This window comes from Tamandua tetradactyla, chromosome X (assembly GCF_023851605.1).
Source record: "Tamandua tetradactyla isolate mTamTet1 chromosome X, mTamTet1.pri, whole genome shotgun sequence".
NCBI lineage: Eukaryota > Metazoa > Chordata > Mammalia > Pilosa > Myrmecophagidae > Tamandua > Tamandua tetradactyla.
In genome coordinates, this window is record NC_135353.1 from 31,743,389 (window position 1) to 31,770,264 (window position 26,876).

A 26,876-nucleotide genomic window follows, 5' to 3' on the forward strand; every position below is an offset into this window, starting at 1 on the left:
GGTGTGCCCAAGGAACATGGCCTGACTTACTTCTTAGTCCCATGTTCCTGTCCGTGCACTCCCATGGGTGCTGCACCTCCATGCCTCCCCACCAAGCTCCAGTTTTCTGCCTATCAGTTCCTCAGCCTCTGCAAACAGAGCTGCCACGTGTGGTGCAGAAAGCTCTCCCAGGTCAGCCACACTCCCGAATTGCCAATTCAGTCGCCCTCCTGTTCCTTCTCTAACTTTTCCATAGAGCAGGGCTATTCTTAAGGTACTGTAGTCGGCCATCTTCCTATAATTTTCAACTACTCTTAAACAACAAATTGGCCGAAGAGAAAATCAGAAAAGAAATGAAAAAACATCTTGATGTTACCAGATGTTGTGCAGGCACTGCTGAGATGGAAATTTATAGCTCTCAATGTTTATATTAAAAAAGGAGTAAGACTTCAAATCAGAAACCTGAGCTCAAAACTGTAAGAAGTAGAAAAGAGGAACAAAAAAGCTAAATGTGAAGAGAAGGAAAGAAATAACAAAAATTAAAGCATAAATAAATGAAATAGAAAATAATAATAGAAAGAATAAAAAAAACCAAAAGTTGGTTTGCTGAAAAGGTCAATAAATTTGACAAACCTTTAGCTAGACTGATGAAGAAATAAAGACTATACAAATAATTAAAATAGGAAATCAAAAGTGGGACATTACTACTAATCCTGTTGAAATAAAAAGGACTGTAAGATGATACAATGAAAAATTGCATGCCAATATAGTAGATAAGCCAGGTGAAAAGGAAAAATTCTTAGAACTACACAAATGAGCTTCATTAACTAAAGAAGAAATCAGAAATCTCAACAAGCCAATTACTATTAAAGACATTGACTCAGTAATAAAAACCTCCCCCCCAAAAATAAAAGCCCATGACCAAGTGGCTTCTGTATCATTTCTTAAACTAGCAGAATGGAATATACTAGAAATGGAATGGCTTTTAAAAAAGGAATTTATTAAGTTGCAAGTTCACAGTTCTAGGGCTATAAAAACGTCCAAACTAAGGCATCCATGAGAAGCTACCTTGGCTCAAGAAGGTCGATTGGTCAGGAAATCCTCTGCCAACTGGAAAGGCACATGGCTGGCATCTGCTGGCACCTTGCCCCTGGGCTTCATTGTTTTCAGCCTCTGTTTCCTCTTGTTTCCCCTCTAAGTGTCTGTGGGCCTTTACTTAGCTCCTCTAGAGCACAAATCTGGGTTCCGGTTTGCTTAACATCTCATGGAAAGACATATGGCAATGTCTGCTGGGCTTTGCCCATGTCTGGGTATCCACGCTCTCTGTTGGCACCCCAACCACCTCCAAACATTCATGTCTTTGTCAGCTCTGAGTCAACTGTTCTCCAAGCATCTGCATCTGCTCTGAGCTTCTCCCAAAATATTTCCTTTTGTAAATGACTCCAGAAAACTAATCAAAGCCCACCCTGAATGGGCAGAATCACATCTCCATCTAAACAAAAAACCACACCCACAATCAGGCATGCCACATCTTCATGGAGATTATCTCATTAAAAACCCAGACCCACAGCTGAGAGGGCTACCTCTGTGGGGATAATCTAATCAAAAGGATTTCCACCCTACAATGTTGATAAGGATTAAATGACATGGCTTTTCCGGGGTACACAAACCTTCAAACTGGCACATCTTCCCAAGTGAATTCTACTAAATCTTTAGAGAACTAAACTCCAATTCTGTTCAAATTCTTCCAAACTAGTGAAGAGTAGGGTACACTCTAAGTAATTCTACAAGCTCAACATAACCCTCATCCCAAAAACAGATAAAAGTACCACAAGAAAAGAAAGCTATAGATTAATATCTCTTATGAGTATAGATACAAAAATCCTCACCAAAATGCTAATAAACCAAATACAACAGCATATTAAAAGAATTATACACCATTATCAAGCGGGATTTATCCCTGGTATGCAAGGATGGTTCAATATAATAAAATCAATTAATGAAGGAACATAAACACAGATGACAACCTCAATTGATTCAGAAAATGCCTTTGACAAAATCCAGTACCTCTGCTTTTTAATACCACTTGGGACACTAGAAATAGAAGGAAACTTCCTCAATATGATAAAGGGCATATTTGAAAAGCCCACAGCTGAAATTCTACTCAATGGTGAAAGACTGAAAGTTTTCCCTCTAAAATCAGGTATAAGAAAAGGATGCCCACTGTCACCACTGTTATTCAAGTTTGTACTAGAAGTTATTGCCAGATCAATTAAGCAAGAAAAAGTAATAAAAGGCATTCAAGTTGAAAAAGGAGAAGTGAAATTTCTCTATTTGCAGATGATATGACCCTATAAACAGAAAATCTTGAAAAATGCACAGCAAAGTGTAAGCTAACAAATGAATTCATCAAAGTGGCAGGGTACAAGATCAACACCCAAAAAGAATTAGTGTTTTTTTTAGCATTTGTATTGTATAATATAACATAAATACAAAGCAAAGAAATAAAAAAGCAACAGTTTTCAAAGCACTCTTCAACAAATAGTTACAGGACAGATCCCAGAGTTTCTCATGGGCTGCATATGATCCTCTCAGATTTTTCCTTCTAGCTTTTCCAGAATACAGGAGGCTAGAAGGCATAAAAATTTTTTTATCATCAAAATTGCCTTTTTTCTTTTTTTGTGAAAAATAACATATATACAAAAAGCAATAAATTTCAATGCACAGCACCACAATTAGTTGTAAAACATATTTCAGAATTTTACATGGGTTATAATTCCACAATTTTAGGTTTTTTACTTCTAGCTGCTCTAAGATACTGGAGACTAAAAGAGTTATCAATTTAGTGATTCAGCAATCATATTCATTTGTTAAATACTATCTTCTCTGTATAACTCCACCATCATCTCTGATTTTCTATCACTCTCTTTAAGGGTGTTTGGGCTATGGCCAAGCTAAACTTTTCATGTGGGAAGAGTCTGTCAATAATATGGAGTAAAGAGATGGAACTATCTGATGTTCTGGAGAGGGGCCCTCTAAGTTTCAGGACTTATCTAGTCCAGGGACCCATCTGGAGATTGTAGGCTTCTGGAAAGTTACTCTAGTGCATGGAACCCTTGGGAATCTTACATATTGCTGTAGGTGTTCTTTAGGATTGGCTGGAATCATCCTGGTTGAAATTTGGCAAATTATGATAGGTAGCAATGTCTAACTGAAGCTTGAGTAAGAGCAACCTCTAGAGTAGCCTCTTGACTCTATTTGAGCTCTCTCTGCCACAGGTACTTTATCAGTTACAATTCTTTTCCACTTTTTGGTCAGGATGGAATTGTTGATCCCATGGTGCCATGACCCTATATACAGAAAATCTTAGAAAATCCACAGCAAAGCTTGAGCTAATAAATGAATTCAGCAAAGTGGCAGGGTACAACATCAGTGCCCAAAAAGAAATAATGTTTTTATACACAAGCCAAGAACAATTGGAACAAGAAATCACGAAAAAAATTTCATTCTCAATAGTAAATGAAAGAAACAAATATCTAGGACTAAATCTAGCCCAAGCAATCTTGAAAGAGAAGAATGAAATTGGAGGACTCACATGTCTCATTCTTAAAACTTATTATAAAGCCTGAGTTATCAAAACATCCTGGTACTGGCACAAGGACAGACATACAGAACAATGGAATAAAATTGAGAGATCAGAAATCAGTACTCACATATATGGCCAACTGATTTTTCAAAAGGGGCAAATGCTACTCAATTGGGAAAGAACAGTTGCTTCAAGAAATGGTGCTAGGAAGATAGGACCTGCATTGCAAAGAAAAAAGAAGAAGAAGTAGAAGAAAAAGGACCCCTACCTCACTCCATATACAAAAATTCAACTTAACGTGAATTAAATACCTAAATATATGATCTACAAATATCAATATCTTAAAAGAAAACATAGGGAAGCATCTTCAGGACCTTTTATTAGGTGATAGTTTCTTAGACTTAGCTCCCAAAACACAAGTAGAAAATGAGAAAAATTGATACATGGGACCTCATGAAAGTTAACACCTTTTGGCACTGGAAGATTTTTATCATGAAAGTAAAATGCCAACCTCCACAATGAGAGAAAATATTTGGAAACCATATATCTGGCAAAGTTTCAAAATCCAGAATACATAAAGAAATCCTTCAACTTAACAACAAAAAGACAGACAATTGAATTAAAAATGGTAAAAGATTTGAACAGACATCTCTACAAGGAAGATATACAAATGTCCAGAAAACATGCTCAACATCATTAGCCACCAAGAAATGCAAATCAAAACCGCAGTAAGATACCATTTCACAAAAATTAGAGTGGCCGCTATTTTTTTTTAAATAAAAGGAATAACAAGTGTGAGAGGATGCAGAGATTTAGGAACACTCATTCACTGCTGGTGGGTATGGAAAATGGGGCAGCCACGGTGAAAGACAATTTGGCTGTCTCAGAAAGAGAAGTACCGAAATGCCATCTGACCCAGGCAGCTCACTGCTTGATATATGCCCCAAAGGACTGAAAATAGGAATTTGAACAGACATTTGCACACTGATTTTTATAGTGACATTTCTCACAAATGCCAAAAGATGGAAGCAAGCCAAGTTTCCATCAACTGAACAGATAAATATGATATACACATACAATGGAATATTATTCAGCCATAAAATGAAATGAAGTACTGATATAATGGACGACATGGATGAAGCTTGAGGACATCATCATGCTGTATAAAATAAGAAAGTCATAAACGGGCAAATATTGTATGATCTCACTGATTTGAAACAATTAGAATAAGCAAACTCACAGAGTCAGAATCTAGTAATAAGTTAACAGAGGACAAGGTAGGTATAGGGAATGGAAAGTTTAGCCTTAAAATGTACAGGGTTCCTATTTGCAATGATGGAAATGTTTTGGTAATGGATGGTGAAGATGGTAACATGACAATGTATATGTAATTAGTGGCAATGGAATATATATATGAATGTGATTAAAAGGGGAGAATGTTAGATTGTATATATGGTAACAGAATAAAACATTTTAAAAAAATCTGTGGAGCTACACTGCACCATGAACCCTAAATTAAGCCATTGACTTTAATTAATAGTACAATTATAAAAATGTGCTGGTATCAATTTTAACAAATGTTTCCCAGCAATGCAGGGTGTTGGTGGTGTGTTGGTGTATAGGAAAACTGTACATTATACATGATTGTTCTGTAATTCGACTTCTTTTATAAAGCAAAAAAACTTCAAAGCATGAAAACACCATCTACTACTTATGAAAGAGAAAGATCATTGATTGTGGAGCCAGACTAAACTTGATTATTCAAACAGTACTTATTGAGCACCTCCCAAATGCAAGACATTGTGCCGGACGCTGAGGACGCAAACTCTTAAAACTCTCAGTCTCATGCCCATTCCTCTTCTTTTCTGCAGATAATCTACTGGCAACACCAAAAACTGTCAGTGCATGGCCCATGAACTTCTTTCATTGAAAATTCAGATGTTTCTAGTTTCATACCCTTATCTCCATCTCCAAATGTTTCTGGTCTTCCAAATGCCTCTTTACTCTCTTTTCACTATCCAAAGAAGAGACCACCCCACATTTACCAAAGCAAACATTCCATGTAGCTCTTGATATTACCCCTTCTCATCTTTGTCACAGCATTGTTCTAGTGACTATCACCTCTGTACTCATCCCACATCTTTAATCCTTACATCCTTGCTCTTCCCTTCAGTTTACAACTGTGCTAAGGTCATCCCTATCCTAAGAAGATCTTTCAACAGCACTAGAACTCTTTACATGTCTCTTCTGCCCCTTTAATTTCACCACAAAAATTCTCTACATTCCCTTTCTCCAATTTGTTATCTATGCTGTTTCCCTTATTCACCCCCTGAAATTTGGCTCTGTGCTAGAACTTCTATTTGCAGATTACTAAAGATACTTTTCATCACCAAATCAATAGTATTTTCTCATCCTTCTTTCCCTTTGACCCTTCCACCACACTTATGATGTTGATCATTCAAACTTCCTAAAATCCCTTTTTCACAAATTCCTGTTCCCTCCCTCTCTGGTCTCTCTTACCTATCACCATTACTTATTTTCCTCCTTGTCATATCAACTCAATGGAGACATCCTCCAGGCTTTTGCCCTTGGCCTTCCTCTCTCACCAAGTTGATCTCATGGGTGCATGGATCACTTTTGAGAGATTTCTCCCAATTTCTATCTTAAGCCCAAACATCTGTCCAGGTAGCAGTCCCACGACACTTTCACTAGCATCACCATTCATCTATTCACAAAGGCTCTAAAGGTCAATGTCCCTTATCTCTCTCACTCCCTACATCCAATTATTCACAGATTTCCATTTATTTTCTCTTCACAATGTCTCTCCTGTGTCCATTTTGGCATTAGTTTTCTTAGTTCAAGTGCTTAATATACTACCTTATTCCTGAACTATTATATTGCAATAGTTTCTTAACTACTTCCAGTCTCCTCTCTCCCATCTATCCTACACACTGCTGACAGATTAATCTTCTTAATGCACCACTTTGACTGTCACACCTCTACTTTAAAACATCCAATGGTTTCCTGTTGTTTACAGGATTGAAACCTCCCTCCTTTGGCTGCCAGGTAAAGATTCTTCACATTTTGGCTGCAGCTGCTTTTCCAACTTCCTCTCTCATTCCTCCTTTCCACATACGCTGTGATCCAGCCACATTATGTTTTCTCTTGTTCCCATGAACTGACATAAAATAGTGTAGGCATTCATTGCATATATGGAATATGGATTCATATTGGCTTGAGTTAGACACTCAGTTCTGACACCAAATAGTTGAGTGATATTGGACAAATTATGTAGACTTTGTGACTTCAGTTGCTCCTCTCTAAAACTGGGATAATAATGGAATACTGCCTCATAGGGCTGCTATAAGGATTGCATGAGATAATGTATATAGAATGTTTAACATGGGCCTGACATGTAGAAAATGAAAGAGAGAGAGAAAAAGAGAGAGTGAATTTGCTATCATTTAATTAAAATGATACCTGCCTCCTCTGTCCCTTTGCTCAATCCATTCATTCTACCTTGAATGTCCTCTCCCATCCTTCACCTACTGTAGTCCTTTGTACTCTTCAAGGCCCAACCCAAACAGTACCCACTCTGGGAAACCTTTGCAGCTTCCTCTAGCTCTAGTAATTTTCTTGGACCCCTCTCTTGGCATTTTTCATCCTACCTTGGAATAAAAATCTCTATTTTCTGTGCCAAACTGAAAGCTCCATTCCATTCTAGCTGTGTTGTTTATATCACCCACAGTACTTACCAAATAATACCTGATACAGAATAGGCACTCAGTTAATGTATCTTGACTGACTATGTCTAAAAAATACATGTTCAAATGGCAAGAAGAGAAGCTGGAGAGAACTCAGAGATCAGCAACCCACGATGATAGGCTGACTAAAGTTGCTAATGGTGGCACTAGCAACCTCTTCTTTCTTTTATTTTTCTTTTTCCCTGTTTCTTACTCCCACACATTTTCTTTTACATCATATTCTCCTGGCTACTTGGTCCTTAGTCTTGTCAGTGTGTCTTATGGTCATTATCTAATCCTCTTGATGGCCTTTTAAAGGAAAGAGGTTCCTATGACAACCTCAGATTTTGTCCCTTTGTCTTCACTACTTTAGGCTTTGATGAAAACCACCTCCTATCTATTACAAATTCTTATAAGTGGGGTTCATTAAACTTATGATCCAATTCTCCATCTAAAAGCTGTGATAAAAATACAGAGCAGGAAATTAGACTCCTTTATGTAATGGCACTTACTAGCCTGCCCAGATACTAATCACCACTTGTGCTGGTTGAAAACTGTTATGTACCCCAGAAAAGCCATGTTCTTTCGATCCTAATCCAGTCTTGTGGGGGCAGATCTATTGTTTGGGTGGGATTTTTTTTATTTGTCTGTGGAAATGTGAGCCACCCAATTGAGGGTGGGACCTTTTTATTAAATTATTTCCATGGAGATGTGACCCTGCCCATTCAAGTGGGTCTTAATTAGTTTACTGGAGTCCTGATAAAAGCTCATGGACAGAGAGCACAGAGCCAGCATAGGGAGCAGAGAGTTCAGATGCTTGGAGACAGACAGAAACTCAGAGAGGAGGCCGCTGGAACCAGGAGTTGAAAGCAATGAAACTCGGGAGCAAAGGGCCAGCAGACATCACTATTTGTCTTCCCATGTAACAGGGAAACCCTGGAAGTGATCAGCCTTTCTTGAATGAAGTATCTTCTTCATGATGCCTTAATTTAGGCATTTTCATGGCGTTAGAACTGTAACTTGTGACTTAATAGATCCCTTTGTAAAAGTCAATCCATTTCTGGTATATTGCATTCTGGCGGCAGTAGTAAACCAAAGCACCACTATAAATCAATAACAGTCTTTGGCTCTTGAAGATTGCCTAACCCAAACTTTTTAAATTCGTGCTAAACACAAAGTAATGACAACTGTGGGATCGCCTATAAGCTTATCTGGTGTCCTCAGAATATTAGACCATTCAGCAAACTGTGTAAATACAGAGATAAATAAGATATGGTTGACACTTTGCTCCCAAGGAATGTACAGCCTACTAAGTGGGGTTTTTATGAAATTTCAGCTTTACATGCCACTTGCTGAGAAATCTTGGTTATCTCAGCCCCTGACTCCTATCCTCATCATCACTCTTGCACTCCAGCTGCCTTTCTTTGCATTAAATAAAGTCCATCATCTTTTTTTTTTTCATTTTTCATCAAAACAACCAGAAAAGAGAGGGGAGAGGGAAGGATCTAACTATTTTTGAGCACTTATTTTAGTAGACACTTTGCATACAAAGCACCTGCATTTCAACTACATGGCATCCTTATAATTACTGTTCCCATTTTACAGATGAGGTAGCTGAACTGTATTGAGCTTAAGCAACTTGCGCAAGCCACCCAACTACTAAAAGGCCAAGCTGGGATTTGAGGCCTCTCTCCAGGTTGAAAGTAATTACTCTTTCCATTCCACTGCGCTCCAACCCCTGTGTAAACCAATGCCTCTACTCCAGGTGCCTCCTTTTTTCTTACCACTTGCACTGTGGGCATGAGCCCTTTCCTGTAGACTCTAGTATCAAGTGTCCACACTGTCACTCCCATCATGAGATGCCCCAGCACCACTGAGAGTCAGCGTGCTTTCTCTACCTGCCCTATTTACTCTTGAGTCCTCGGTGTAGGCATTATCTCTGGGACCCTCACGTTTTGTCTTCTCTACCCTGTGATCACCCCCAGATTGAATCCTCTCAATCAAAGGAACAAAGAGACGAGAAAGGCTCTGAAAAAAATGCGTCTAGTGAGTTTCCCCAAGGATGCATTATAGAATGAATGAAACCAACTTTTGATCTTAATGCCTTGCTTAGAGAAAGAAGCTACACTGTACTGGAAAAAAGTATATTCTTTGATTTTTTTTTTACCTAAGCAATTTTAGAGGTGTAGTAGTAGATGTTTCCCTGATGCCTGCTATCTGAAGCCCATTGAAATCTAAGGTCCCATGTCATCAAATTATAATAGTTGGGAACAAAAAGCCAGTATAAACTAAAGGTGTACTCACTTTGAGAAAATCTACTAAAAAAAAATCTAAATTTAGCAAACAGAGACATTAGGAACCATACAAGTAGTCATATTACAAATATTCCTCTCTTCCAAACTTTGCTACAGGTCTTCTTTGATTAGAAAGCTCCCCTTATACATTTTCACAAAAGTGAAAAGATAAAGGCTTTTTGAAGACTCTCACCTATTATACATTCAAGATATATCCATAGTGTAACATTATATAGAGAGCAGGTATTCAATAATATTTTCTGACTGAAATCTAAAATACAGTTTTTTTCCTCTTCGGTGTATTCAATAAACTGAAGTTACAGCTTTAAAAGCTTGTAAAAAATGTGAGGTATTTGCTTTAATAAGTACACATGAATTATTTGTAATCAACAATATTGAGTCAGATAGGTATGTTCAGTTCTCATGTGGAGATTAAGCACAACACCTGCAACTTTGTTTACAGTAGTAATTTGTTCAGTAAACTCTTCCTTAATACTCAGTGCAGTAGCTCCTCATTCAAAAGATCCCAAATTCATACTGAGTTCAAGAAATTTAACTACAAATCAAAGCCTGAAATACAAGGCTGACATTTTAGAAGGGACTCCTAGGAGTATTGAACTAAGTATGGTAGTGGGGAGATGAGAGTTTGGAATCACTATTTTTAGCTGTTGATTCATTACTGAACATATTCAAGAAGAAAAAATTATATATTTGGATTTTTATTTTATTTATTCAACAAATATTAAGCACCTAATATATGCAATGATTTCCACCACAGGTGTATATTCAATTTTTAAATAAGTGAGCTTCTTAAAAATGATCGTGTGTTGAACTACAAATTAAAGAGTGTGGTAGTTTGAAGCTGGATGCACTCCCAGAAAAGCATGTTTTTAAATCTAATTCAATTCTGTGCATGTGACTCCACTTTAAGTAGGACCTTTTGATGAGGTTATTTCAGTTAAGGTGTGGCCTGTCTTAATCAGAATGAACCTATATCCTATTACGGGAATCATTTGTAGGCAGAAAGAAACTCAAACAGAAAAAAGACAGAGAGAAAGCCACAGAAGAAGAAGCTGAAATTCAGTGGAACCCAGAAGAGAACAGAGAGGCAAGGAAAGTCCACCATATACATTTCCATGTGACAGAAGAGCCAAAAACCAAGTATCATTGGCAGTGAGCCATAGACCACCACAGTCCTTGGAAGGAAAGCATGGCCTTAATGATGCCTTGACTTAAACTTTCTTTTAACTTCAAAACCATGAGTGAATAAATTCCCATTGTTTTACCCAACTCATTACACAGTATTTGCTTGAGCACTCTGTGAAACTAAAACAAAGAGAGAGGAAAAGTTTTCAGAGACAATAAGAAACTGGGATCACCTAAGGTGGAATGGGATGCAAAATGACAGAGAAAATGTAATTGCAGACAAACTTTTCCCAATACCCCAGTGTTGCTGTTGGCTGACTCTGCTTATCACAACAAAGAAGTTTGGCTTTTAGAGTTTTAATCAGCTCCTCTGAACTTGCAAACTCCAGAGCTCAGGGTTTAGTGAGAAATTTCTTGGGGAGAGACATCCTAGATGTTCTCTATCATTTTATTATTTAACAATTCCCACAAGAGGAAGAAAATATTACCCTTGGGAGACAGGCTTAAGGGAATTAATTTTCGTAACAATGTATTGAGCAGATAGGACCTGACTCCCTAATGGGAGGAAGCTAAGGCAGGATATTAAGTTGCGCAGTTAGAATAAGAACATTCTTGAAGGCAGAACCTTAGTTTCTGTCAGGATGAACAAAGCATCCAGGCCATGGGGTAGTGGTGATCAGACCTTTTGGGGAGGAAACAGGTAATGAAAGGGAAAAAAATCTAACTGAATCTCTACCAGCACTAATCCAAAAAAGAACTTTCATATTTTAGCTGGAATGGGAAAAACAAGTATGTCAATAAACATTCACTAAGATTTAACTGGGCATTCATTTCTTGTACTTGCTATGCGGAAGATATTTGAGAGAAATAGAAGAATTACAAAATTGCACCTTCTTTCCAAACATACAATCTCATGAGTGAGCCTAAACATGAAACAACTTAAGAGTAAAGGTATACAAACACAACTTTGTAAAACAGGAGTGAGATTGAGCATTTACAGAATGCTCTGTACCTTGCCAACGATTTATATGAATTATCTCATTCAGTCCTCTTCGTAGCACAATAAGTAGCTATATTATTATAATTATTATCTATTTTACAATTTAACAAACTGAAGCACAAAGAGATTAAGTTACTTGCTCAGGGACACATAGATAGAATGTGGTGGGGTCAGAACTCGTACTCATGTCTGTCTGATACTAAAGTCCATACTCTTTACCACTGCAATTTACTACTTTCCCATAACATGATAAATCCTCTACAGACCAAAGATACCATTAACCCTAGTTACTGTGATTATTGCAGCTTCCACACAGCTGTAAATTTGTCACCATCAGGGAAGAAGTGTTATCTAGGAGCAAAATGTTTCAGAAAGAAAATATGATTGATGACAGATAGAGTCCTTGAATGCAACAGGGTGAAGATTAAAGAGCAGCATGTGGTGGCGGTAAGGTTTTCTCCATCATCAGACCAAGCACCTGGAGATGGAAAGATACAAGAAAGTAAGTCCCCCCCCCATATTCAGAAGTCTAACTAGCACCATAAGACTGAATAGATAAGTATTAGAATGCTGGCTCAGGATATTTCAGTTTTCATGGATGTAAGGAAATGGAGAGAACATATAGAGTCTAGCAAATACTATTTCTTGACTCAGAGGACAACATGAACATAAGAAGCCAATTAGGAAAATATAACAGGTTAAAATTAAACTCCTCAATAAACCAGGTATTTGACATTGTGTAGGTAATTTGTTTTCTCCAGAACAGTTTATTGACTGCATTTTTAAAAATTCAATCAATTTCACATTTTTTCTATAAATTATAGCCCATAATTGGAGTCTATATTTGTAGAGTAAATGATGAAGTTTGAATACTTATCCAGATTATTTAGACTCCAAACTTTTTATATAAAATATCTAGACATGAGTGTGTTATTCTTTGCGTGACTTATCTGCATAATTATTGCCTTCACGTGTAGGCTAGGTATTTCACATAATGACACATCACATATCATTTGGCCCAAGGCACTCCCTGGCCTGTTTCACTGCCTGGCATGTTAACAAATGAAGCAGAACAGGAAAAATAAGTATTTGGTAACAAAGAATATAGTTGAATTAGAAATATCTGCCACCAGGTCTCAATAATGCCTATCTCCTAGTCTGTTTCTGAGTCTCGGTAATGTCTGTCTCAGTCATCTCAGTAATGCCTGTCTCCAGGTTTCAATAATGTCTGTCTCAAGTCTCAAGGTGCAAAAAACAAATAACAAAATCTTTCCCTGGACACCAAGGGGTTTTTTTGCATCAGTGTATAGTTCCTTTGAAAGATGAGCTGTCCACAATGTTTCACAAGTTGTGTTCAATGGAAAAGGAAGCAATTTTCTAAATTTTTCTTCTGCAAGTCACAAACTTGAATTATTCAAGAAAAGCGCAGCTTTTAGGAACACTTGCAGGAGGCAACCAGATAAGACGGTGCTATGTGCTTCCAGAGGCCTCCAGGCTGTTTTTCAGCCTATGGGAACAACAGGCTGAAGTAGTGGATGCAAAACGGATGAGTTAGCAGCCAACTGGTCCTCAGGTCTAGCATCTTCTAGCCACTGGACCAGGACCTTCTGCTGAAGTTGCTGAGTTGCCATGGGCCATCACTGCTGTCCCTGCTACGAAGGGAACAGCAGGACAATCTTCATTTCCTAAGCCTGCTGGAGTCTCTGGCCTAGCCTTTCCAGGGCCCACTGTCCCAGCAGCAGTTATAGGGCAGATTTTGTCTCTAAGTTGACAATATTTAGATACAGAGTTCATTTCCAAAAATAGCGGATCTGGTCTTTGCACTTTCCTGGAAATCAGATGCACCTGCAAGTTCTGAAGTTAATGAAGACAATGAAAATCATTATACTAGCATGCCACCTTTAGAGCACTTCACAGAGATACCCTAGTTTGGCCTAGAAGAGCTGTTTTTCTGAGATATTAAGCAGGTGATATAGTGATTGGAAGAATTCGTTCCATTCAGGAATTTGGGTTTTTCATGGTATTAATCTGCTTAGGCAATGGCATCATCAGAGATATATCCTACTGAGAAATCATAGCTCTTTACCCATTCAGAGACATGCCTTCTCACATTGACCACGGGGATACTTTATTGTATTACCAAGTTAGTGACATCATTTGAGCTGGAATCAAGGATATTGACAGATATCATAAAAAGCTTGCTGTATCTTTATGAGGCTCATCTCTTCTGCCACAGATGTCTTGGATTAGGTTAGGTGTAATTAGTTCTGAGGAGCTTCCTTTGTACCACAGGAGGAATATAGAACTATAGCAATTTTTTGGAGTTCTATGAAAAGATCATGCAGAGTTCTTTGGGATTTGTTACTCCAGCATTAGTTGAATTCCTTCTGGAAACCTAGGAATATATTAATCTAATTCACCTCTTTGATAAGAGGCCTATAAAGCAAAACTTTTTCTGAAGATGACTTTGCTTCTGCATTAAAAAAGCAACAATCTACATCTTCAACTTTAAAATGTGCGAAGACTGGACGTCATTGTTTTAAGGTTGGACACCTTGTGGATGCAATGAATGAATACAATAAGGCTCTGGAAATAGATAAAATGTGGAAGCTTTGTAGCTCGTGGAGCATTATATGCAACAAAAGGAAGTCTGAACAAAGCAATAAAAGATTTTGAGCTTGCATTGGAAGTTGGTTCTGTCCAAGACACAGGAATGCAAGAAAATACCTCTGCCGGACACCTGTAGAAAGAAGCAGGCAGCTAGAAGAAGCAGAAACATTTTTAAATGCTGAAAGTTACTATAAGGAAGTTGTGGTTTTGGATAAGACCTTTAAAGATGCAGAGGATGCTTTGTAGAAACTTCACAAATATAGGCAGAAATCTTTGCAATTAAGAAGCAAGCTGAAAAAGAAGAAAAGAAGAAATTAAAATAGAAACAAGTGGAATAAAGTTGCATATGCTCTTAAAAGAGAAGAGGTTAAAAAAGAAAAGAAAAAATCATCTTCTTCCTCTTCAAGCGTTTCTTCTACTGATAAATCAGTTTCTCCTTCATCATCCTCTACTGATCACAGAAGACATACATTATGGTAGAGAAACCATTCAGTCTTCTCACAGTTACAGAAGGCATTTGTCTACAGCATCTTCAAATCAGATAGATTAGAGTAGAAAAGATGAGTATTATCCACTTCCAATCAATTCTTAAGCATCTTTTCTTCACCAAAATCGAGTAGTGGAAAAATTTTTGGAAAAGCAAGATCAGTTATCATATCAAAAAACACAAGTAAAAGAGAAAGAAAGATATCCTGTCTTTTCATCTTCACTTGAAATTCCAGACAATTTTGGAGGTAGATCTGATGATCCAAGAGATTTTTACAATAGCTATAAAACTCAGGTACGTGGTAGCAAAACAGAAAGCCATATAAATCAGAAAGGCATTTTTCCAGTAAAAGATTCCTCAGATTCTTTCTGTAGGAATTCAGATGCCAAGATAAAAATTTATGATTATAGAAGACTTGCAAATGATATACAGGGCCTCTCGCCTTTCTCACCTCTGTCTTTGTGAGAGTGCCCACATGTTCTCTCACATGCGTATTCAATAAACTTTCTATCTGCTTGCTTTATGCTGTGCTGTGCCCTTGAATTCTTTCCCGTGGCATGGCCAAGAACCTGGAAACCAAATTCCAATAATGTTTTCATGAGCCAGGACTCCCATCCAACATCTTGGATGTTGTGGGGGGAGGTGGAATTTTGAGGTTTTATTTTACTCCCAGTCATGGTTATTGACTGGGGGGCTTGGCCTCATACTTTTACTTTTGCTTCCTGCTTTGTCCATTGCTATCCTCTTCTATGTCCTCCGGACAGTGTTCTCTCAATGTGTATTCAAAACACTTTCTATCTGTTTACTTTATTAAAAAAACAAGACCACTATAGGAGGTGGGAGCAAGTTTCACTTAGGCAGTACATTTCACCAACACACTCAAGCTACCCTTGGAATTCAGTTGATAAATATGAAATATATACTTACTCTGGATCACATGATTTTTGTAGACATGAGCAAAGATATCAACTAAACACAAATCAAGGAGACTATGAAATGGAAGACAATTATGGGAAGGATATTAAAACAGATGTTACAGTAGAAGATGAACTAAACAACAAAGAGCAATCAGAAATTGGGGTTAAAAAATTTTAACTCAAAATTTGCTAAATTTGAGAAAGGAAAAGGAAATAAGCCAAAAATTAATATGCCAAGGATATCAACACCATTACGCTAAGGACAATTATTAAAAATTGTGTCTTAGATAGCAATAGTCAAGTTCAAAAGTCTCTACTCCTAAAATTATTTTTTGTTGAGATTGCAGAGAGCAAATGCCTTTTTGCTGATCTCCAATTATTTCTGTTGTACATCCCTTTTTCACAGCCTGATTTTTTTTACTATCCATACGTGTGTTTATGAACAGTATTTCTTACCCCAACTGTTGATTTACCTGAAGAGAATTCTCTGAAAGTATTGTTTCTTCACTGTATAATGATGTATGAGAATTTCTATATCTACCTTATCCTTCCTGCTGGTTATAAAATTTGTTAATTGAGCACTTGTAAAAAAAAAGCACTATTCTTAAAGTTAATAATAAAATTCAACTGATAGAAGAACTAATATAGCACAAAATAAGAGTTTATTTTCTTCTTTGCCCTTTCAAAGAGCCTGTCTCTGAGTAATTTTCTTGCTCACCAGGTTGGCCTCTCTCAGTAATCACTTCCAGGAGCAGGCTAATATTTTTTTTAGAGCAAGAACAAGATATGATTTAAATAGTGAGACTTTGGGTACCAAGATGAATTTCTGTCATCACCAGCTACCTCTGATTTCTATCATGAAACAATTATCCCTGATATCAACCGTTTGTACTTTGGGGGAAATAATGATCTAAGAGCAGATTTGAGTGTTATGTGTTGTTACTTTTTGAATGGTTAGAGTGAGGATTGGTAGGGAAAGCCCTGGGTTCCTGATCAGTACAACCAGATCATGGTTCTCCTTATCAAGGTGTGCACGTCTCCTTCCAGCAATCAATCTTCAGCTGCTCTTCTGATTCCTCCTTACTTCCCCCTTTTCCAAGAAATTTCCCTAGATTGAATATAGAATAGATAAGTGTGGGCTTCTGTGACTAGTCACTCACTCTCTACTTACGCTGCTACACTTTCAGTTTTATGGTTGTGCTTTTGCTTCAGTAACACCTTGGATGTTGTGGGGGGAGGTGGGATTTTGGGGTTTTATTTTACAGTCTCCATCAAACAGCTTTCCATGCTAATGAACACCTTTTGGTGATTACAATAACATAGGAGAATTAACATCAAGGCAAATCCTGATTAAGGGAATACGAGGGGAAAAGAGTAGAGGGGGATATGGTTAATTAGATTTGCTGGTAACTGGAGGTTAAGAACAAAGCTCTTTTCCACTGTTATTGCTTTAAAAAACCTGTTAAGATATCTGAGTCCACTGTCCCAACTTAGTAAATCAAGTATAATGATGCACTTGAACCACTCGTTACTGATTGAGGATCTTTCAGAGCCTCAGGCCATCATTCGGAGCATTAGTTCTGATTGGCCAGAGCTATAAATAAAGATGGAGAAGAGACAAAGTGTAGGACTGAATGTATTTGGACCCCAGGACATCCCCTGAAAATTGTTTTCTTGACTGAGCTCATTTTAATGCCATCTGTCTCTCTCACACAAACGCAAAATGGAGCAAAACAGAATAAAGATGAATCTCAGACAATATAAAGCTCTGGGTAGTTCAACTGCCATTAATGAAGGTTTTGCAGAGGCTCTTACTCACCTTGAAGTGAATATAACAGTCCCCATCTAATTGTGCTTTCTTGTGCTTTGTAACAATAAAGATGTTCCTGATATGTGTTGCTAAGACTGGGGTTTGAACATTTGCTACAGGGTAAGTGAAGGTTACACAAACTGTAAGACTCTCTTTCCCTTTTCCCTTTTGAGACCAAGGGCAAGAATTTGTGAGACTGTGCTTAAGAGCATGTTCTGTGGTCACAGCGAAAACTCTGTCTTTCATGACTGGGGTTCTGTTTGTTACCAGGTTGCAGATTCATGTGAGGACTGAAATAGTCATCCCAGTAATGGATTGTAATCTACTGGATATGACAAAAAGAAAGGCAAGAGGAAGGAAGGAAGCAAGCAAAAACCTGGGATTTGTCTTTAATTTCTTCCTTTCAATCATGCCCTCTTCCAAAGCCATTCATCTGTAGCATATGCCATTATATTAAATAAAACTTTTTTCTTGAAGTGCAATATGCATACAGAAAAAGTGCACAAAGATATGTCAATTCTACTATGTAAAAAAAAAAATCCAAAATGCCTCCGCTTTACTCCATCCCGACTTGATCCAATCCACCATCTCTAGTCTGGTTTTACTGCTTTCCCTCTTAGCTCTTTACAATCCGTTCTTCTTCTAGAAGCCTGAGCGATCTTCCCACATTTTAAATCAGAGCATGTCAACTTCTACTGCCTTACCTTCCCCTCATCTCCCTCACCTGCTCCCTTCCAACCACACTGTTTGTTTTTTTATTGTTTGCTTGCTTTTTTTCGTTCTTGCAGTGATCCAGGTGTTTGTCCCATTCAGGGCCTTTGTATATGCTGTCTGTCTATACCTCCTTCTTGATTCTTCTCATAGATGCTACTCTTTTTCCACCATATCTCAGCTTAAATATGTCCTCTACAGAGAGATCTTGCCTAATTATGTTGCTTCTCCTCATATGTATTCTTTGAATCAGGACCCTAGTTTCTCCTTGGCAGCGATTATCACAATAGTAATTTTAAAGTTATTTGTAAAACCATCTGCTTAATGTCTATCTCCACCACTATAGTGTAAGCTGTGGGAACTTTGAGCCCATGTCTTTCCTGTGCTTGGTTTTATCCTTTATGTCTGCCTAGTCCAATATATGACATATAGTAGGTATCCAAAAATATTCAGCCAATGAATAAATGAATGGAGCCCGAAGCTGAAGCCTCCATTTTGAGTCAGCATGAATCTCTACTTCCCACATGAAAAGAGAAGATGAAAGAAGATTTAGGGAGGTTGGTGTGCATCTGAATTTGGAAGTTTCAAGGAGAATGTGTGTAGGCCAAAAGGGAAAATCAATTTTATTCCATTATTAATTAATGAGACTTGGGATTGAATGATAAATATCTAATGATAATGTCAATTCTGAATGCTAGCTGGCAGTCTCAAAAGACAAGGTAAAATGATAATAGGACACTGCAGTTTAATCCCCCAATTAGGATGCAGCTGTCACACCCAGGGACAGCCCTGGTTTCTGATTGATTTTACTTATATACTGTAATCATATTCAATACCCCCTTAGACACCCCAAATATCCATTCAAGGTAGGCCTTCCTTTACACAAGGTCAGATTGGCACAAAGGATAATTATGGAGGCATTCTTTCACTTCACAAACACATTCTCAGTAAGATTCCTTTGAATAGCCAGTTACCTGTGTGGATTTAAAATAAGATTTCATTTTAAAAAATATGCCTTAACTGTCGCTTTTTAGAGACACATTGCTATTACCTAAAGCAAAGCAGCAAAGATAGCTTTATTCCTTAGCCACAGACTGAGCCTTTTACCTAGAACACCAACTGAGCCAAGCTCCTAACTCTTCCCTCAGGCTTAAACTCAATTTAGACCACAAACCAGATTGATTACTAATCCGATCACAGCCCAGGCACTAAGACCAGATATCTCACAAATATCAGTCCTTAAGCACCACAGGGGGCTTGAGGTGAAGGGGGAGATGCGTCTATGACTCACTGCTAAACCCATCTCTGCTGTTGGAAAAAAATAACTCTAAATGCACATCCTACTGCCTCTGAGTCAGGAATGTCATTTTCATTTATGAAGGATGGAACATTATTTTTCTCTAACATTTCAAGTGAATAACTTTACATACATTTCCCCCCATTTCCATAGGAATTTGATGCCTTGGAAACAATCAACTACTCATCCCCAGAATCTGGCAGAAACTCTTATTTGTCTTAAGGTACTTTAAGATCAATAGCTCTGAATTGTCCTCCAATAACTTTCCTGGTGAAACCCATTCTGATTTGGAGATTCAGTGGGACATAGAATGGTCTGAATTCCAGTGTCATTTTAGGATTTGGATTTCCCATTTCAATTGACTCCGAAAAGCTGAATTTCAGAAGTTCAGAGAATATTAAGTTCAGAGAAGCTTCTGGGTCATGTCCACAGTTTGAATGTGCCTGCTACCCACTGTGAAGCTCCCACAGGTGGATTCATTACCCATATGTCGAGAGAAAGAGTAGAAAATAGCAGAGAAGGCACTCTCTCTGTTCATTCTGCAGTGCATAGTCATGATTCTGCTACAACTATCAGCAGATAGTAAATACACCTAGTAGAACAAAACCAAAAATGCATTACAGAAGAGAAAAGACAGGACCTTTGGATTGATTACTGTATGGAATTTTGGTACTATTGCTCTCCTCCAGCAACATGATTCTCTCTCCAATTGGCCATATTCTTTCTTTTTCTCAGGTCTGATACCTGACTCTCACAATTATGGATAATATGAACACTACCAAAAAAAAAAATTCTCCTGGAATTTGGGGAACTCCATGAGTTATGGTTTTGTTTTTTTGCGGGGGGATCTTTCTGGGAATCTATACAGTGACCTTGCTTGTGAACATTCTCATTCTTACAGTGATTTCCATCAATGATAGCCTCCAAACCTCCATGTATTTATTTTTGTTCAATGTCTCCTACCCTGAGATCTGGTATACCACTTCCATTGCCCCCACGATGCTGCAAACTTTCCTCTCAGGCCCTGAGATGATTTCCTTTATGGGCTGTGTGGCCCAGTTTTACTTTTTCTGTTCCATGGCAGTAGTTGAATGCCTTCTGCTGGCAGCCATATCTTATGACTGCTACCTTGCTCGCTGCAGCCCTCTCTGGTACCCAACTCTCATAAAGCTTCACACATGTATCCTGCTTGCAGGTGGTTCTTGTCTGGGTGGGTTCATAACCCTTGTAATCATGGTCACCATGACTTTCCAAATGCCTTTCTATGCAGCCTATGAAGTTGACCACTTCTTCTGTGATCTAGTCCCCATGCTGAAGCTGGCCTGCTATGACTCTAAGACAGTGGGAAGAACCACTTTCCAGCTGATCTCCTTTGTCACCATGGGGCCCTTCTTCCTTGCTGTTGCCTCCTATACCCACATTGTTGTTGGTGTCCTCAGGATCCCATCAGCTGCAGGAAAGCCTTCTCCACCTACTCCTCCCACCTCATTGTGGTCACCCTGTACTATGGAACACTGGGGACAGTGTGTGCCATTCTCACAACAGCACAGGCTTCTCCACTTAACAAGATTTTTTCCCTATGCTACACTGTAGTCACCCTGTGATCAAGCCCATCAAAAACCTTCTTGAGAAGCAGGAATGTTAAAATAGCAGTGAGAAGTCTTACAAGTTGGTCAGCATATGTGAAGAGGATCTAATGGTCCTTACCATCCCTAAGGAGTCCCTTTTCTCAGAGCAACTTGGGCTTCTGTGAAGGAGGCCAGGTGACCAGGCTGAGTTAATGGGTGTTCAGACCATTTCTCTTCTCTCCATTCACTGTAATAGCCAGCAATGCAGGGCAGATCTTACAACCTAATGCTCTTGGGACATCCAGATTAATCCCTGTATGATAAGATTACGTTTTGCAAGATAAATGTGACTCTCTCAGGCTATACTACCATATGTAAATGCCTTTTAGGGGAAAATTGGAAAGATGCAGGCTTGCACTGACAGCTTCATGTCATCACAGTCTTTGTGATATGCATGCACATATACTCATAGGCCTCATTTTCTGCCTAGCAATGCCTTCACTATACCTCTCCTTGGGGGTTGTGCACCTTCCTGCTACTATACATTGCTTTCTATTATTCCTTAGATCATCTGTCTCTCCAATTATCAGAAGAATCTCTCAAGTCCTAAGAAAGCTAGTCACTGTTCCACTCTAACAGGCAATCAAGCTCCTTGAAGACTAAAATAATATCACCTTGTGCATTTTAGTGTCCCCTAGCATGGTTGGCACTCTACAGAGAGTAGATGGAAACTAATTGTTTGTTAATTAAATAAATCAATTACAAATAAAATAAACTGATGTTTGATGGAAAAAATGTGTGAAATAAGTCATCTTTAACTAGGCTTGGAAGCTCTTAAAGGCAAAGATTATATGTTTGCTATATTTTCCCCCACAGTATCTAGATCCAGAACAGCACAGAACTCTACTTGCTCAAATAAGACATCTTCAACTGAATTGGAATGCAACTCTCACCTTCCTCTCCTCTTTCTCTCCATCTATTGATTTCTGACTTACAAAGTACTTTGGCTTGAGGGAAAACATAACATTGATTGGTTGTCAGTGATGTGTTTCTTTTTTACCTCATTTCACCTACCTATCCTCTACAGCCACAAAGAAACATCAGGAGCACAGACAGACTCCCCTAAAACCTCCACCCTTATCATGTGAGTCAAAGAACGCCAGGTAGTTTGGGAAACACTTTCCCTGCTGGTTCTCCCTACTCCCTTCCTGATCACACACGGAGCTCCCTTTTGTATAGGATCTAATTGGCTGTAATCTCCTTTTAACTTCTTGTAATTACCCTCAATTATGAAATATAGTCTGCAGAACATACTCCTAGTGGTTAAGACATGAATCCAGAGTACAAGTATAACTAGTTTTCAGCCTCTCAGGGGTTCTGCCTAGCCTTCTGTGCAGATGCTAAGTAGAAATGCCACATCAGTTCCATCCATCCATGACTTTAAATAAAAAAATTCAATTTCTAAGGAAGGCTAAGGGATTTGTTTAGTATGTTGGTCATTGGGGAATTTTGTTTTACTTTTTTATTGTATAATATAACATATATACAAAGGAAAGAAAGAAAAAAGCTATAGTTTTCAGAGCACTCTTTAACAAGTAGTTACAGAACAGATCCCACAATTTCTCATGGGATATCATATCATCATCTTCAATTTTTCCTTCTAGCTGCTCCAGAACATTGGAGGCTAGAAGGAATACATATATTTTTATCTCTTTTTTTGTGAAAAATAACATATGTACAAAAAAGCAATAAATTTCAACACACAGTATGACAATTAGGTATAGAACAGATTTCAGAGTTTGGTATGGGTGACAATTCCACAATTTTAGGTTTGTACTTCTAGCTGCTCTAAGATACTGGAGACTAAAAGAAATATCAATTCAATGATTCAGCAACCATATTCATTTGTTAAACCCTACCTTCTCTGTATAACTCCACCATCATCTTTGATCTTTCTCCCGCTCTTTAGGTATATTTGGGCTATGCCCATTCTCACTTTTTCATGTTGGCAGGGGGTGTCAATTATAAGGGATAGGGAGATAGAACTAGCTGATGTTCTGGAGAGGCTGGGCTAGGTTTCAAGGTTTATCTGGACCAGGGACCCATCTGGAGATTGTAGGTCTCCAGAAAGTTACTCTAGTACATGGTACCCTTGTGCAATATTACATATTGCCCTTGGTGTTCTTTAGGATTGGCTGGAATGGTCCTGCTTGGGGTTGGCAGGTTATGACAGGTAGCAATGTCTAACTGAAACTTGTGTAAGAGCAACCTCCAGAGTCACCTTTTGACTCTATTTGAACTCTCTCTGCCACTGATACTTTATTAGTTACACTTCTTTCCTCTCTTTTGGTCAGGATGGTATTGTTGATCAACCATGGGGAAGTTTTTAAAACTCTGCTGGCGCAGAATCAACTCAACTTAGAAACCTTCAACAACTTCTTACTGCTTATTCTTAGGAGAAAGTGCAAATGCCTCATGGAAGTGACCAGTATTACCTATCACAACATCCAAGGACATGTAGCCCATGCAGGGCCCATCCTGCATGGCCTACAATGATCTAACCTTTGTCTAAATCTCCAGTCTCATCTCTGCCTCTTTCTTGCTCTCTGAACTCCTACCTCCTTGGATTTAAATGCCTCAAACCCACTGATTCGGCCCCTTCTATTCCAGATTTTTCACATGTGCAGTTTTTTCTCCTCTTCCTCCATCCCACTTTTCACCTGGCTAATTCTATGAGTCCTATCTATACCCCTATGATAGCATGTCAGAGTACCCCGACTCTTTCTTTATAAATTTTTCCCTATTGTAATTAAATAATTATCTGAGTGATTATATATTTTATGTTTATCTCTTGTATCTGGACTATGAACTCCAAAAAGGCAGAATCTGGGTCTGTTTTGCTTGAACACCATATCTCTAGCACTCACCACTTAACACTGAGTGCTTTCTCAATAAATATTTATTAATAAAAGAATTAAAAAGAGCCATCTAAAATAATTTCATTTATTTGATAAAGCATTATGTGGTTTTCATTCAAAATCTCGTTATTTAATTTTCTTGTGGGTCAATTGGATTCACTCTGTCCCCCAAATCGCAGTTGCTCCCAGTCCCCCTTGCCAATCATCTCACAATAGTGTGAAATTTTCCTGAGGGAACTAGAGTAGAGTGTATGGATCAGAGCACCCTATCCCTACTTTGAGAAAAGTGTCAAAATGCATGTCCTGCTCACAGTGGTAGTACAACTCCCTGCTGAGCATAACAGCCAACACTTTTCTATTGTTATGCTTCAGTTAATGACAATTGCCTTTACAATTTGAATAGATATTCTCTATTGAGTGAAACATTGTGTTAATGATTGAACAGAGTAATTAATAACAAATCAGATTAAATTTTCATGCCTCTGTACAAGACAAAGAGAAATTATCCCCATTAACCTTATCAGTGCAAACTGTTATACTAGAGTAAAAGAGCTCCAGCTTCAATTTGCACTTTGACCCCTTCTGTTCTGGCCAGATGGTTTACTAGTACTTTCAGTGGCTGCTCAGGAAAGATGGAGAGAAAACCTGGAATGGGCATTTCTGGGGCAAGAAGAAATAAAATGAGTTAATCAAAGGGGCAGACTGGGAGATGCAGAAGGCAACAGGGATCTCAGGGCAGTGGCACTACTCATTTTCAAGTGAAAGGCTATCATTTTGTTCTAGACCAATGTGTTCGGAGGTAGAACTCCAGAGAAGAACTAGGGACAGAGTCCAGGCCCCAGTAAGAGGGGACAACCAAGAGACAGCAAAACAGATCAGGGTTCAGAGAGAGGTTCAGAAGTTAATTGTAGTACAAACCAAGAATAGCAGTAAACTATATTCAAGGCATCCTGGAAAGGGCCCTAAGATTTCTAAACTTTAACCCTTTCGTGCTTCTTCCTCTTCCCAAGCTCTACACTTTTCTCCAATTCATCGCTGCCCCCAATTTCATCTGTAGTGCAAACTCATTGCTGAAATAACTATGAAGACTCAAATATAATGTGGGGATATGGTGTCTGATCTTATATACTCATCTAGCTGGTCAAGATTGGGATTTAACAAAACCGATATCAAACTGTTTCACAGTAATATTAAAGTAGATAGGATTGATTATGTGATAAACTCATCAGAATTTAGATATCTAAATGAGAGCTGTCCTCTTTATACAATTCCTTGGGAAGCTGTGTACTTATTCAATTGAAGCTAAAAACAAAATTATTGGAAACTCTTTTTTGAATATTTTCTATATAACTTTAGCTACATTCTTTTGGATCTCCTCAGCTGAGGTTAACTTTCATCTTTTGAGAATAAATTTGCATTCTAGAAATGGCCAAAAGTCTTTCTGGACTTGGCCTGATTGGTAACATTGCAGATTAAGCTGAGTGATGCCATTCGAATAAGTAATCAAACCCGGGTTTCCAGCATAGCAGGCGAGAACTCTGCCACTGGGTAAACATTACCTGCCCTAAATTGGATTCTTTAACCATCATTTTTACATATATGAGCTATGAAATGTTGTCCAGGCCCTTCAGCCAAATCAAGAGTGACCAAAATCTGAAGGTCAGACAAACCAACAGGCCTGAGATAAGCTCTAAGATAAGCCTAAGTATTATGGAGCAAGTTCAAACAGGTGACCAAAATGTCAGGAAATCCTGGCAGGGGCAATAGTGGAGGGCAAGGCAAGAAATAGGTAGAGAAGTCACAGAAACAGATAGAGGTATAGTGTCAAAGTAGGGATTTGAAAGGCCTACAGTGGAGCAAATCAAAGCCTTAATCTCAGAGGGGATTGGAATATCAGTTGGGGAACCAAATAAAAGATTTGGGTTCTAGAAGAGAGTTACAAGAAATAAAGTAGGGACCCAAACAAAGTTATGGAGTGGCAAGGTCAGAGTAAGCCAAATTTTCTGGTGTTACCCTTGCTTACAGTTGGGAGTTGTTCTAAGAGTCTAGGGCAAAGCTGAACCCACAGGGGTTGTTGAGTGGCCCCATACACAATTAAAATTGCAGAAGTAATTGTGAACCATGGTGCCATGTGCAAAGAAACCAACCACCTTGCTCCAGTGCTTCAAAATATCTATCCTATTAGCCTGATTGGGTGGCACCATCATTTTTAGCAAGGCAGAACAACTCCATTATTCTCTGTAGTAGGGTTTTGCACCCATTCCTGGGCCTCATGCATGCTGAACTTTGCCTCTGACAATCTTAGCACTCTTGTTTCTTGATCATATTAGTAAAAACATTTTTTACTCTGGTTACTATTCTGCTCAAGAGCACCTTGTTTTGTCCAGTTTCCCTTGAAAGTTCAAAACAAATGTCAAGTGCTGCCTGTTTTCATTCATCACTCAAAATGCATTGACATCTTTACAGACTCTTTGCTTGTGTTTAGAGTTTCTCTCAGAGCAAGTCAGCTGCTTTAAGCAAATTGGATTCTTCAACCATCGTTCTTACAGTTGCCAGATATTAAGACATTTAATAAAGCAAATCTCTGACCTTTTCAATATTTCCATTGGTCTATGAATTACTAGATGACCAATTCATGCATTATCATGATACCTTTCCTAAACCTTTCATGGCAGTCCCAATTCTTGCTCTTGACATTATTCATCCCCTTATACACATCTCAACACATAGAGTATCTCACTTGAAAATTCATTTGATACCATTTTCCATATTGATTCTTTTCTCTAAATAATAAACACTCATTTTTAAGA

At 38.3% G+C, this 26,876-nt stretch overlaps 2 pseudogenes; both read left to right on the forward strand.

Moving 5' to 3' along the window:
* LOC143671760 (tetratricopeptide repeat protein 14-like) overlaps positions 1–15,940 on the forward strand; it is a 33,345-nt pseudogene extending 17,405 nt beyond the window's left edge.
* Positions 15,941–20,367: 4,427 nt separating this feature from the next.
* On the forward strand, positions 20,368–21,277 carry LOC143671761 (olfactory receptor 11H6-like; annotated as a pseudogene).
* The last annotated feature ends 5,599 nt before the right edge of the window (positions 21,278–26,876 follow it).